The sequence below is a fragment of the Mesocricetus auratus genome, unplaced genomic scaffold (assembly GCF_017639785.1).
Source record: "Mesocricetus auratus isolate SY011 unplaced genomic scaffold, BCM_Maur_2.0 Super-Scaffold_4256, whole genome shotgun sequence".
Lineage (NCBI taxonomy): Eukaryota > Metazoa > Chordata > Mammalia > Rodentia > Cricetidae > Mesocricetus > Mesocricetus auratus.
Genome location: NW_024429182.1, coordinates 71,671,494 through 71,683,382, shown reverse-complemented (window position 1 = coordinate 71,683,382; position 11,889 = coordinate 71,671,494). Strand labels below are relative to the sequence as shown.

The following is an 11,889-nucleotide window of genomic DNA, read 5'->3' as shown; positions in this document are numbered from 1 at the left end:
CCCTGTCTCGAAAAACCAAAAAAAAAAAAAAAAAAAAAAAAAAAAAAATGGTTACACTGTCAGGGTGCTGTGAACCTGAGACCATCTGCGCTGTGCTCAAGGGGGTCCTCCACCACGCTCTGGCATTTGTAAACAGCATTCCTGATGCCCTTGTAGCATGTAGTCTAATTAGTTGAATCTTAAAAATAGTCAAGGCAGCTGTGCTTGTTTTACAGAGACGGTTGGGTGCTTGCCTGGCATGCAAGAAACCAGGGGTTCGAACCTCAGCATGGTATGAACCTCAGCGGGTAGAGACAGAAGGATCAGAAGTTCAGTTCCAGGCTCCCTGGGCTACACGAGGCCCTGTCTCAAAAGCGAGGTGTGTGTGTGGGGGCAACAGAGCGTCAGAGAGTTTCATTAATTTGCACGAGTCTTCTCTGGAAGGAAGAAAGCGCCAGGCTGCAGAGCTGAAGGGGTTATTCCCACTGAGACGCGCTCGGCTCCTAGAGCGGCCGGCGGGCTGGGAAGAGCGCGGCTTCCCGGGGCGGGATCTGGGATCCCAACCATCACAGCGCGGGGACACAGCTCGGCCCCGCGGGTTCGCGGGCCACTTCCGGAGGGAGGGCCGGGCGCTGCAGTCCTCTGCCCGCCCTCGCTGCCACCGCCGAGCTTTGGGCGCCGCTCCCTGGGACCTTTCCTGGGTCAGCCAGAGGTGGGGGTGGTGCCGGCCTCGTGGCTGTAGCGTGCGATTCTTGGCTCGGCTGAGCTCACTCATCTAGAACATGCCAAGACTTTCCAGGTATTTAGCCCAGGACTCTGTCTCTCCACATCATGGGGATTATGTGGTCACTTTTTCTGAGGAGGCTGGTGACCTTTCTTCCCAGAGGAGACAGCTTTTCTTGTTTGTTTGGACACAGGCACTGACTGTGTAGCCAAGGCTCCTACCATCGATTCCCAACAGTCTTTCCCACCTGCCGGTCATCCGAATTCCCAGGCCTCTAGAGGCCTCATCACCTATTGACAAACCAGTGCCACCTGCAGTCTTGGCTGTTTCTGCCTTCACCTCACATGCCACCCCACTACAGGAGGCTCCAGACAGCCTCTCGTGCCTGCACACAGAACCTTGGGACCACTGTGTAGTCGCTGTTTGAATTCAGACCCAGCTTGGCGTTTAACACAGTTTGAAATGTGGTTCCAGCTACAGGCTGCTCAGTGTTGCCCAGAAATGGATGTCACCCCAGGACAATAGAGGGAAGCAGTCTCAATATTTATTGCCATCTCAACAAAAAATAGACAACTGACACTCAGGAGGCAGAGGCAGGTGGATCTCTGTGAGTTTGAGGCCAGCCTGGTCTACAAAGTGAGTTCCAGGACAGCCTCCAAAGCCACAGAGAAACCCTGTCTTGAAAAAAAAAAAGACAACTGAAATAGTGACCTAACAAGTGTCTTCATTTGGATGCGTCCAGCCAGATACTGCAGCATTCACGTTCTTCTGAGCTACCCTTGGAGTTTGCTGTAAAATAAATTACTATTAAGATACTAGCAAGCCTTACAAGTATGGGAAAGTTGGAATATTTGCTTGCATTCCATCTGATCATAGACATCAAACCAACTAAGACCCTAGAGTACAAGACTCATGTGGTTAGCACAATACTGAGTGAAGGAACTCTAGAAATCTCTAGAAATAAATGAAAATGAAAACCCAATAGACCCTATGAGTTACAGGGCAAGTGGTAAGAAAAGGCTATTTGTGGCAATAGTTCTCCACTTTAAGGAATTAGATAACTCAAATAAATAGTGATACATTCCTTAGGGCTTTGGAAAGCAAGCCAAACCTAAACTCAGTAGAAAGAAATAATTAAGATCAGGGCAAAAATGAATGACATTTGAATAATATGATAAATGAAATAATAATGATAAGTGAAAAAATATGGAGAATGAAAGAGTTGCTTCTTAAAAAAAAAGCATGATTGCTGGGTAGTGGTGGTGCACACCCAGCACTCGGGAGGCAGAGGCAGGTGGATCTCTGTGAGTTCGTGGCCAGCCTGGTCTCCAGAGCCAGTTCCAGGACAGCCAGGGATGTTACACAGAGAAACCATCTCAAAGAAATCTTTAGCCAAGCTGACTGAAAGAAGGGGAGACTTGAAAGAGTAAAGTCTGAGGTGTAAAAGAACCCAGGACAGCACATGGCAATAGCATTTACGAAGTCATGAGTTGCTTTGATACTGCCTTTGGCCTAGGTATCTGGGGCCAGGACTGTACCCAGGAATTACTAGCTCATGGCTAATTATTATGACATGCCTAAAAATTTTACTAATTTGGAAAGTCAGTCCAAAAGAAATAGAAAAATGTCTAGGAGCACATACCTATCGAAATTAAACCAAGACAAGATAAACTATTTTTGTTGTTGTCTGTTATTTGTGGAGCTAGAGATGATTTGGTGGTGAAGACCCAGGTCCCTTCCTAATTTCCACAGGTGGCTTACAAGCCACTGTGACTCCTGCTTCAAAGGGTCCAGTGCCCTCTTCTGACCGCCTTGAGCTTCTGCGACATTTGACACACATACAGACACTAAGACCCATACATACATGATAAAAATTTGTCTATTGGCCTGATGCTTGCTGCCAAGCCTGATGACTTGAATTAGGGCCCCAAGACCCATGACAGAAAGCACAAATCAATTCCCACAAGTTGTCACTTGACTTCCATCCCAAGCTCTGACATGCATGCACCCACTCACACCCATGTGCACACATATACTATTTTTAAAATGTATTTCTATTTTATGTACTTTGGTGTTTTGCCATGGGTATCAGGTCCCCTGGAACTGGAGTTATAGACAGTTGTAAGCTGCCATGTGGGTGCTGGGAATTGAACCCAGGACCTCTGGAAGAGCAGTCAGTGCTCTTAACCACTGAGCCATCTCTCCAGAATATTAATTTGTTCAGGTATGTGTCTATATTTGTGTACGTGTGAGTGTATTTACAGATGTTTAAGTGTATTTATAGAGGTTGAATAGGGCATGGGGCGTCTACTTTTGTCACTCCCCACTGTTGCTTCGAGGCAGGATCTCTCCCTCAATGCAGGGCTTACATTTTTCTCACATAAACTGGAAGTTAGGATGCCTCACAGACCTTCCTGCTTCTGTTCTCCTAAAAACTAGGGTTACAGGTGTGTGCTGGATGCCAGGTTTATACACTCGGCCAGAGACCTGAATTCTTATCATCATGATTGTGCCACAGATGCCCTTACCTGCTGAACCATCTCCCCAGCCCCCAAAACAAACGATTTAAACAGATATGTAACAAGTAATGAACCTAAAGCAATAATTTAAAACTCCCAAATAAGAAAGTCCAGGCTAAGCAAAAGGACCAGCAAGCAGGTTTGGAACTCATGGAAAAAGACTCAGTGATCAACATCATCACAATGTGTGGGCCTTGGAGAGGCAGAGCCCTGAGGACTGTGTCCTGAGGTCCTCATGCTATTACTGAGCACACAGCATTGCTTATGATGTCACCACATCCCTCCTAATCTATGGGTTGTATGAAAACTCTCAGGGATTTCTAGCCCCTCACTGGGCAGTGTTACTGGTACTTATAGTAATTGTGACTGACTTTTTCCAAGCATTGTTGCTGGAACAGATTAATGACTCAGCCACCACCACCAGAAAGAATTCATACATATAGAATCATTAGTAAGTAGGTTAAGATATTTTGTCAATGTCTTTGAAGTAGAAAACCTTGGGGAACAATTTAAAGTTTAGAAAGGTGCACTTTTGTTAGCTGAGCGAGGGACTGGCAGAGGTCAAGGAACAGGAACAAAGGCAGCCTGGCTATTACTTGCTGACGTGCCTTTCTTGCTAGGATGGGTTGGTGATCAAAGGCAATGATTAATTAATTCCTTCTACCCATTTTTGCCCTCAGTTCCTGATATGATTTAATAAAGTTGTTGAGTGGGTATGCATTCTGAGGACTTAACGTAGAAATGACTTTTATATATAAAGGTTTAGATTTGTGATTCTTTTAGGATCTTTTATAAAGTACTTCTTGAGATAAATAATAAAATGATTGATCCTTTCTTTGTAATCGCAGAATTCAGCCTGCCAGTTAAGGAACTGACTGAGAAAAATATCTTGCTTGTTTACACATTGTTAATCTATAACATGTTGCTTAGACATGAATTTATGTGGGCTCTTGGGAATAATTTTTCACCTGTAATACATAATATGTTTAATCATGTGAGGGAAATGAGAAACATGCTGTTTTTTACTTGCATTCATTGTAGCCAGTCACTTAAAAAATAGAATGTAATCACACGTTGTAATTTTTATACTGCTTGAAAGATTCTGCTGGTGTATATAAACAGGGGGAAAATTAAAGAGTGACCCTGACATGTTGAAAGTGTGTGTGTGTGCGTGTGTGCGCGTGTGTGTGCGCGTGTGTGTGCACAAATGCGCCCCACCTTTTTGCCAGCCCCAGAGAATTAAGTTTTGTCCCACTTGTGGGTTCCAAAGTACTAAGTTTTCCTCCCTCAGAGAAAATGCCTGTTGTGAGATTAGCTGCTGCCTCCACATCTCCCCTTCAGTACCTGACCTGCTGAGGACACAGGCCCAAGTGGACTTATGGCTGAATTTCACAAAGTCTCTAAAGAAGTATGAACAGCAATAGGAAAGAAAGGACATCTACCTACCAAACTTAAGAAAGAAAAAAAGAGATGGCTTAGCGGTTATGAGCACTGACTGTTCTTCCAGAAGTCCTGAGTTCAATTCCCGGCAACCACATGGTGGCTCACAACCATCTATAATGAGATCTGGTGCCCTCCACTAGCATGCAGGCAGAAGACTGTATAAACAATAAATAAATAAAATATTTTAAAAAAAAAGAAAGAAAAAAGAAATGTGTGTGTGTGTGTGTATGTACCACACACATGCAATGCCCTCAGCTGCCAGAAGAGGGTGTCCATTCTCCCACAACCAGAGTTATAGACAATTTTGAGCCACCATGTGGGTGCTGGAAATTGAACCCAGGTTCTCTGGATCAGCAGCCAGGGCTCTTAACCTCTGAGCCACCTCTCCAGTCCAGCTAACAAATTCTTTAGAAAGCCAATATTACCCCATACCAAAACTAGACAAAAACACAACAACAACAAAATTTAGACCAATCTCCCCGATGGCACTGAAACAAAAATTCTCAATGAAATACTTGCAAACCAAGTTCAAGAAACATTGTTCTTAGAGCTGGAGAGATGACTTAGCAGTGAAGGGAGCTTGCTGTTCTTGTATTAGGTTCTGAGAACCTGTGTTGGGAGGCATACAACTATCTGTAACTCCAGTTTCAAGAGATCCAATGCCTTCTCATGGACTGTGTGGACACCCGCACACATCTGGCACACACTCTCACAGACATACACATTCATGTAAATAAAACAAAAGTCCTTACAAAATCATTTGCTTTATTTCAAAATAGCAGGACTCATTCAATATATACACATCTATAAATATATCATATAACTGGACTCAAGGACAGAAATCACATGATTGATTATCTTAACAGATTTAGAAAAGACCTTTGACAACATCCAGTGTCCATCCTTGACGAAATGTCCAAAGAGCTAGGAATAGAAGGCACATATCTCAAAATAGTAAAGGTGATGTAAAAAAACACCTTTGGGCCAGGAGTGGTGGCACACGTCTTTATTCCCAGAGCTCAGAGACAGAAGCAGGTGGGCCTCTGTAAGTTCCAGGCAACCAGCACAACACAGTGAGACCCTGACAACAGGTGTGTAGCCAACATTCTGCTGAACAGGTTAAAACTGAAAGCATTCCTGCTGACGGGATGTGACAGGGTTATACTCTTTCTCCTCTCCACTCATTATAGTGCTGTGAACTTTTAACTGAATCAGTAAGACGAGAAATAAATAGGAAAGAAAGAAGTATCCCTATTGGCAAGTAATAGGACTCTGCACCTTTGGCCCTCCAGACTCCATCAGAAAACTCTCAGAATCGATAAGCACTTTTAGCAAAGTGGCAGGATACAAAATCAACACAAAAATCAGTATCCTTTCTATATACTGGTAGCAAACATGTTGAGGAAGAGATCAGGGACAAAGCTGGGGAGACGGCTCAGCAGTTAAAGAGCACTTTCTGTTTTTGTGGGTCAGGGTTTGGTTCCTAACACCCACAAATTTAAGAAGATGCTAGCATGTAGAACACCACTCCAGATGCTCCTGAGTTGGAAGAACAGAGAATCATGGTAATAAAAGGAATGTGGTACCAGCACAAACACAGATATGCAGAACAATGGGGCAGAACACAAGACGCAGATAAAGTCACACAACCACAATCACCTAATGTGTGACCATGATGCCAACAATAAACATTGGAGAAATGAGCAGCGCGTTGGTGGCGCACGCCTTTAATCCCAGCTCTCGGGAGGCAGAGGCAGGCGGATCTCTGTGAGTTCGAGGCCAACCTGGTCTCCAGAGCGAGTTCCAGGACAGCCTCCAAAGCTACACAGAGAAACCCTGTCTCGAAAAACAAAATCAAAAACAAAAAGAAAACTGGAGAAATGTTTGGGCATCTACAAGAAGACTAGATCTTATCTCTCACCCCAGCACAAAAATTAGCCCCAAACAGATCAAAGACCTTAACAGAAGACCAGAGACTGAAAATGTCAGAAGAAAGAGTAGGGAAGACGACATTTCAAAATCTGGACACAGAGAAGACTGAAAGGACCCCAGTGCCCAGGGGGAAAGCCAGTGATGGACAAGTCAGAGCTTGATCCCGTCTACTCTCTGTTGCTATGATAAACATGCTGGCCAAAACGAAAGCAGCTTGGGCGGGAAGGATTTATTTAAGTGTGTGTTTCAGGTCACACTGTGCCATGGAGGGGGACAGGGCAGGAGCTCTGAAGCAGAGAACCGTGGAGGCCGCCCTGCTCTCCTGGTTGCTCCTCTTCAGTTTTCTTATCTAGCCAGGACTACCCACACGGGCTCTCACATGCCAAGTCAAGACAATGCCCACAGATCTGCCCACAGGCCAGTCTCATCTGGACAGTCCCTCAACTGAGACCCCTCTCTCCAGGTAACCCTTGGTTGTGTCAAGTTGAGAGAAATGGTCTGAGCTGTTAAGGGTCTCTTCCAGAGGACCTGGGTTCTATTCCCAGCACTCAGGTGACAACCTCAATAGTCTGAATGTAACTTCAGTTCCAGGATCTATATCCTCACACAGATATGCATGCAGGTAAAACACCAGTACACATAAAAAATTTAATTAATTAAAAGAAAAAAATACACCAGGCAGTGGTGGTGCACACCTTTAATTCCAACACTGGGGAGGCAGAGGCAAGAGGATCTCTGTGAGTTTGAGGTCAGCCTGATCTACACAGTGAGTTCCAGGATAACCAGGGCTACAGAGAAACCCTGTATCCAACAACAACAACAAAAAGGAAATTTTTGTTTTGTTTTATTTTCCAAGACAGGGTTCTATGTGTAACAGTCCTGGCTGGCCTGGAACTCTCTCTGTAGAACAGGCTGGCCTTAAACTCATTAGACAGCTTTGGAGGCTGTCCTGGAACTAACTCTTGTAAACCAGGCTGGTCTCGAACTCACAGAGATCCTCCTGCCTCTGCCTTCCAAGCACAGGGACTAAAGGCATGTGCCACCACACCTGGCTTATTAATAAAATGTTAAAAAAAAACAAATCTAGCACAGACTCAGGAAATTGACAAGTTTTTTTATAGCAAAGGAAGCAGTTAATTAGGAAGACAGACTGTAAAATAGGAAAGAATTTTGTGAGCTATGCATTTGACATAGGATTAAAATTTAGAATATATAGTGATTTAAAAAACAAAATAAAAAACAACAGCAACTAAACAACAAGAAAACAAGGGACAGCTCAGTGTTTAAAAAAGCAGTGGCTGCGTTTGTAGATCTGGGTTTGGTTTATAACTATCAGTAACTCCAGTTTCAGGAAATCCGGTGCCCTCCTCTGGCTCCTGCAGGTACTCAGAAAGCACATAGTGTCTGTACATATACTCAGACAAAACACACGTACACATAAAATATTTTTCAAAATGAAAGCAACCCAATAATAATTGGGCTAGGGAAATGAACATAGTTTGCAAAAGAGGAAACAAGTTCATTCATCAGAGAAACCTAAATTAAGACTATAGTGAGCTTGGTGTGGTGGTGCACACCTTTAATCCCAGAACCTGGGAGGCAGAGGCTGGCGGATCTGAGTTTGAGGCCAGCCTGGTCTACAGAGTGAGTTCCAGGAAAGCAAGGACTACATAGAGGAACCCTGTCTCAAAACAAAAACAAAAAACAAACAAAAACTCAAAAAACAAAAACAACAACAAAAAATAAAAAGGTATCAATTGGCCAGCAGAACTTTTCCTGTTTCTGTGTTGTGTATGAGCGTGTATATTGTACATGTATCTGCATGCGTGGGTACTGATGTTTGTCCATCTGACATACATGAAGGCAGAAGTTCACCTCCACAGTTGCCTCGACGTCGTATGTTTTTAATTACTTCTATCATTTATTTATTTACTTATTTATTTTGGGTTTTCCAGGCAGGGTTTCTCTATATAAATAGCCCTAGCTGTCCTGGAATTCACTATGTAGGCCAGACTGACCTCACACTCACAGAGATCCACCTGCCTCTGCCTTCTGAGTGCTGGGATCAAAGGTGTGTGCACCACCACCGCCAGGTCATGTTACTTTATTTTTATGCAGATGTGTCTGTCATAAGTGTGTGGATGCCTGTGGAGGCCAGAAAAGTCACAGGTGGTTGTGAGCCACCATTCTTTGGTGCTCTAAAATGAATTCAAGAGCAGCAAATGATCTATTTAAAAATTTTTTATTTAATATGCATTGGTGCTTTGCCATGGGTGTCAGGTCCTCTGGAACTGGAATTACAGACAGTTGTGAGCTGCCATGTGGGTACTGGGAGTTGAACCCAGGTCCTCTGAAAGAGCAGTCAGTGTTCTTAACCAATGAGCCATCTCTCCAGCCCACAAATATCTTAATTGCTGGGCCATCATCTCTCTAGCCCTGTGCTGGCTATCTTCATGTCAACTTGACACAGTCTAGAATCATTTGAGTGAGGGAACATCAATTGAGAAATGTCTCCATAAGATTTGGCTGTACGCAAATCTGTAGGGCGTTTTCTCAATTAGTGATTAATGGAGGAGGGCCACGCATGCTGGGTGGTGCCACTCTGTTCTGGTGATCCTGGGTTCTATAAGAAAGCAGGCTAAGTGCTGGAGAGATGGCTCAGAAGTTAAGAGCACTGGCTGCTCTTCCAGAGGTCCTGAGTTCAATTCCCAGCAACCACATAGTAGCTCACAACCATCTGTAATGAGATCTGGTGCCTGCTTCTGGCCTGCAGGCATATATGCAGACATAACTGTATACATAATAAATAAATAAATCTTAAAAAAAAAAGAATGTCATCACAGAACATTAAAAAAAGAAAGAGAGCAGGCTAAGCAAACCATGAGGAGCAAACCAGTAAGCAGCTCCCCTCCAGTCCCTGCATCAGCTCCTGCCCTGCCTGACTTCCTGTCCTGACTTCCTTCGGTGATGAACAGTGATATGGAAGTGTAAGCCAAATAAACCCTTCCCTTCCCCAGTTGCTTTTGGTCATAGTGTTTTGTCACAACAATCTTAATCCTAACAAAGACAAGCTCCTACCTTCCATTTTTGAGACCGGCTCTTTCACAGAACCTAAACTAGAATGGCTGGCTAGTCAGCCCCTTGGGCCTGCCCATCTACTCCGATACTGAGGTTATCCATGTGTGTGATGCCACACTCTCTCTTTATGTGGGTGCTGGGATCTAAGCTCAAGTCCTCAAGCTTGTACGGCAAGCCCTGTCCACTCCCAAGTCGCCTCCCTAGTCCCCAACTTTCCAACTTTGTTATTTGTTTGTTTGTTTGGTTTTGGGGGGGTTCCAGACAGGAATTCTCTGTGGCTTTGCAGTTTTGTTTTTTATTACATTTATTTATTTATTTATTTAATTTATTTATTTAGATAGAGTATCACTGTGCAGCCCTGGCTGGCTTGGAACTATGTAGACCAGACTGGCCTCAAACTCGGAGATCTGCCTGCTTCCCTAATAGTGGAATTAAATGTGTTTGCCACCACACACAGCTCCCTTTCGTGTGTATGTGTGTGTGTGTGTGTGTGTGTGTGTGAGAGAGAGAGAGAGAGAGAGAGAGAGAGAGAGAGAGAGAGAGAGAGAGAGAGAGAGAGAGAGAGAGTGTGAGTTCTCTTTCACCATATGGGTTCTGTGGACGAATCTCAAATTGTCAGGCTTCGTAGCAAACACCTTTTCCTGCTGAGACAACTTGCTGGCCCCAGAGCTTATGCTAACAAGGGAAAATTTAATTACAAGCCAGAGCAGCCACACTGCCCACCTCCTTTGAGACATCAGATCTGTGAGCACAGCAGTCTCATGTCTGCAACTGAGGGTGGCTGCCCACTTTAGACACCCCTTCATCTGCTTGTCAGTGTCCACTCAACTTGAGTGACAGCTGTGGGTTGGTTTTGTTTTGTTTTTTTGGTTTTTGAGAAAGGGTTTTTCTGTGCACCTTTGGAGCCTGTCCCAGCACTTGCTCTGTAGACCAGGCTGGCCTGGAACTTCCTCTTCCTCTCCAATGCTGGGGTTAAAGGTATGTGTCACCAGTGCCTGGTGACAGCTGTGCTTTCATTGATTTTTTTCCTTTGGACAGAGTCCTCATTCATACACAGTGTGGGTGGACTCCAAACCCTGTATGTATTTCATCTGGCTTCAAACTTGTGGTTCTTTGGGTTATAGGCATGCACCATGTGCAGCCCTAGTGTTTCATATAAGATATGTTTCTCTGGAACTGTTATCTTTATCAAAAGCTCACAGCTGAAAGGCAGTGCCCTGGTCTCTTCATTCACATCCTTCTTAAGACCCATTGCTATTCTCCTTGGCCACTCAGAGCCTGGGGCACCATCCCATACATCCAGATTAGGAGTCTCACAACACTCATTGAACCTAAGCACAGCATGACTGCACCACCACACCGTCCTCTCCAAACAGCAGGTTCTGCTCAGCAAGGCCAAGGCTACTTCTACTCTGTGAAGACTTTCCTGACAGACAGCCTCCTCATCAGCCATCGGCATGGTTAGTATGGCCAAGTCACCATCACTTTTGTTTCCTCTTGATATCTATGTCTGTGCCTAAGTCGGAGTCTTGCAAATAAATATAAACTAGGCACAGGGGTTCACTTCTGTAATGTGCGCTCCCGGGAACAGACTCAAGTGAATCATGAGTTTAAGGCCACCCTGGACTGCACAGTGTGACTGTGTCTCAGAAGCCCAGGGTAGGGGCTGGAATTGTAAGGAAGTTAATGGCTCTTTCTACTCTTCCAGAGGCCTGGAGTTTGGTTCCCAGCACTCACACGGGCAGCTTACAACCGCCTGGAATGTCAGCTCCAGGGAATCAGTGCCCTCTTCTGACCTCCTATGCCTCCCCAGACATACAAATAATTAAAACTAAGAAAATATCTCTGCGAGTTCAAGGCCAGCCTGGCTCTACACAGTGAGCTCCAGGAAAGCCAAGGCTGTGTAGAAAGAGACCTTGTCTCAAACAAAAACCCCCAAGCAAATCAACAAATAAAACCCAAACAAATAAATATAAAATGTAATAGCCTGGTTACAATAGGCGACCAGTAAACAATTATCCAGGTAAATGACATAATCCTGTTCATAGCTACACTGGAAGGTCTTTGTGTTATTCTCCCCTGCAGCTAACTAGTACAGTGCCTGGATGTTAGGTAACGGCTGAGACAGCATGAGCTGTAGTGAGGTACCAAGAAAAGTCACAGATGCTGAGTTTCTGGTCTTTCCATGGCTGTAGGCACCGCATGAAGTCTTAG

The 11,889-nt window shown here is 44.5% G+C and overlaps 1 long non-coding RNA gene across 1 annotated transcript; it reads left to right on the top strand.

Annotated features, from left to right (window-relative positions):
* Positions 1 to 552: 552 nt before the first annotated feature.
* Positions 553 to 4,289, top strand: LOC121142872. Its single transcript, XR_005879985.1, has 2 exons — positions 553 to 778; positions 897 to 4,289. It is a non-coding gene; the product is annotated as an uncharacterized LOC121142872 (long non-coding RNA).
* Positions 4,290 to 11,889: the final 7,600 nt, after the last annotated feature.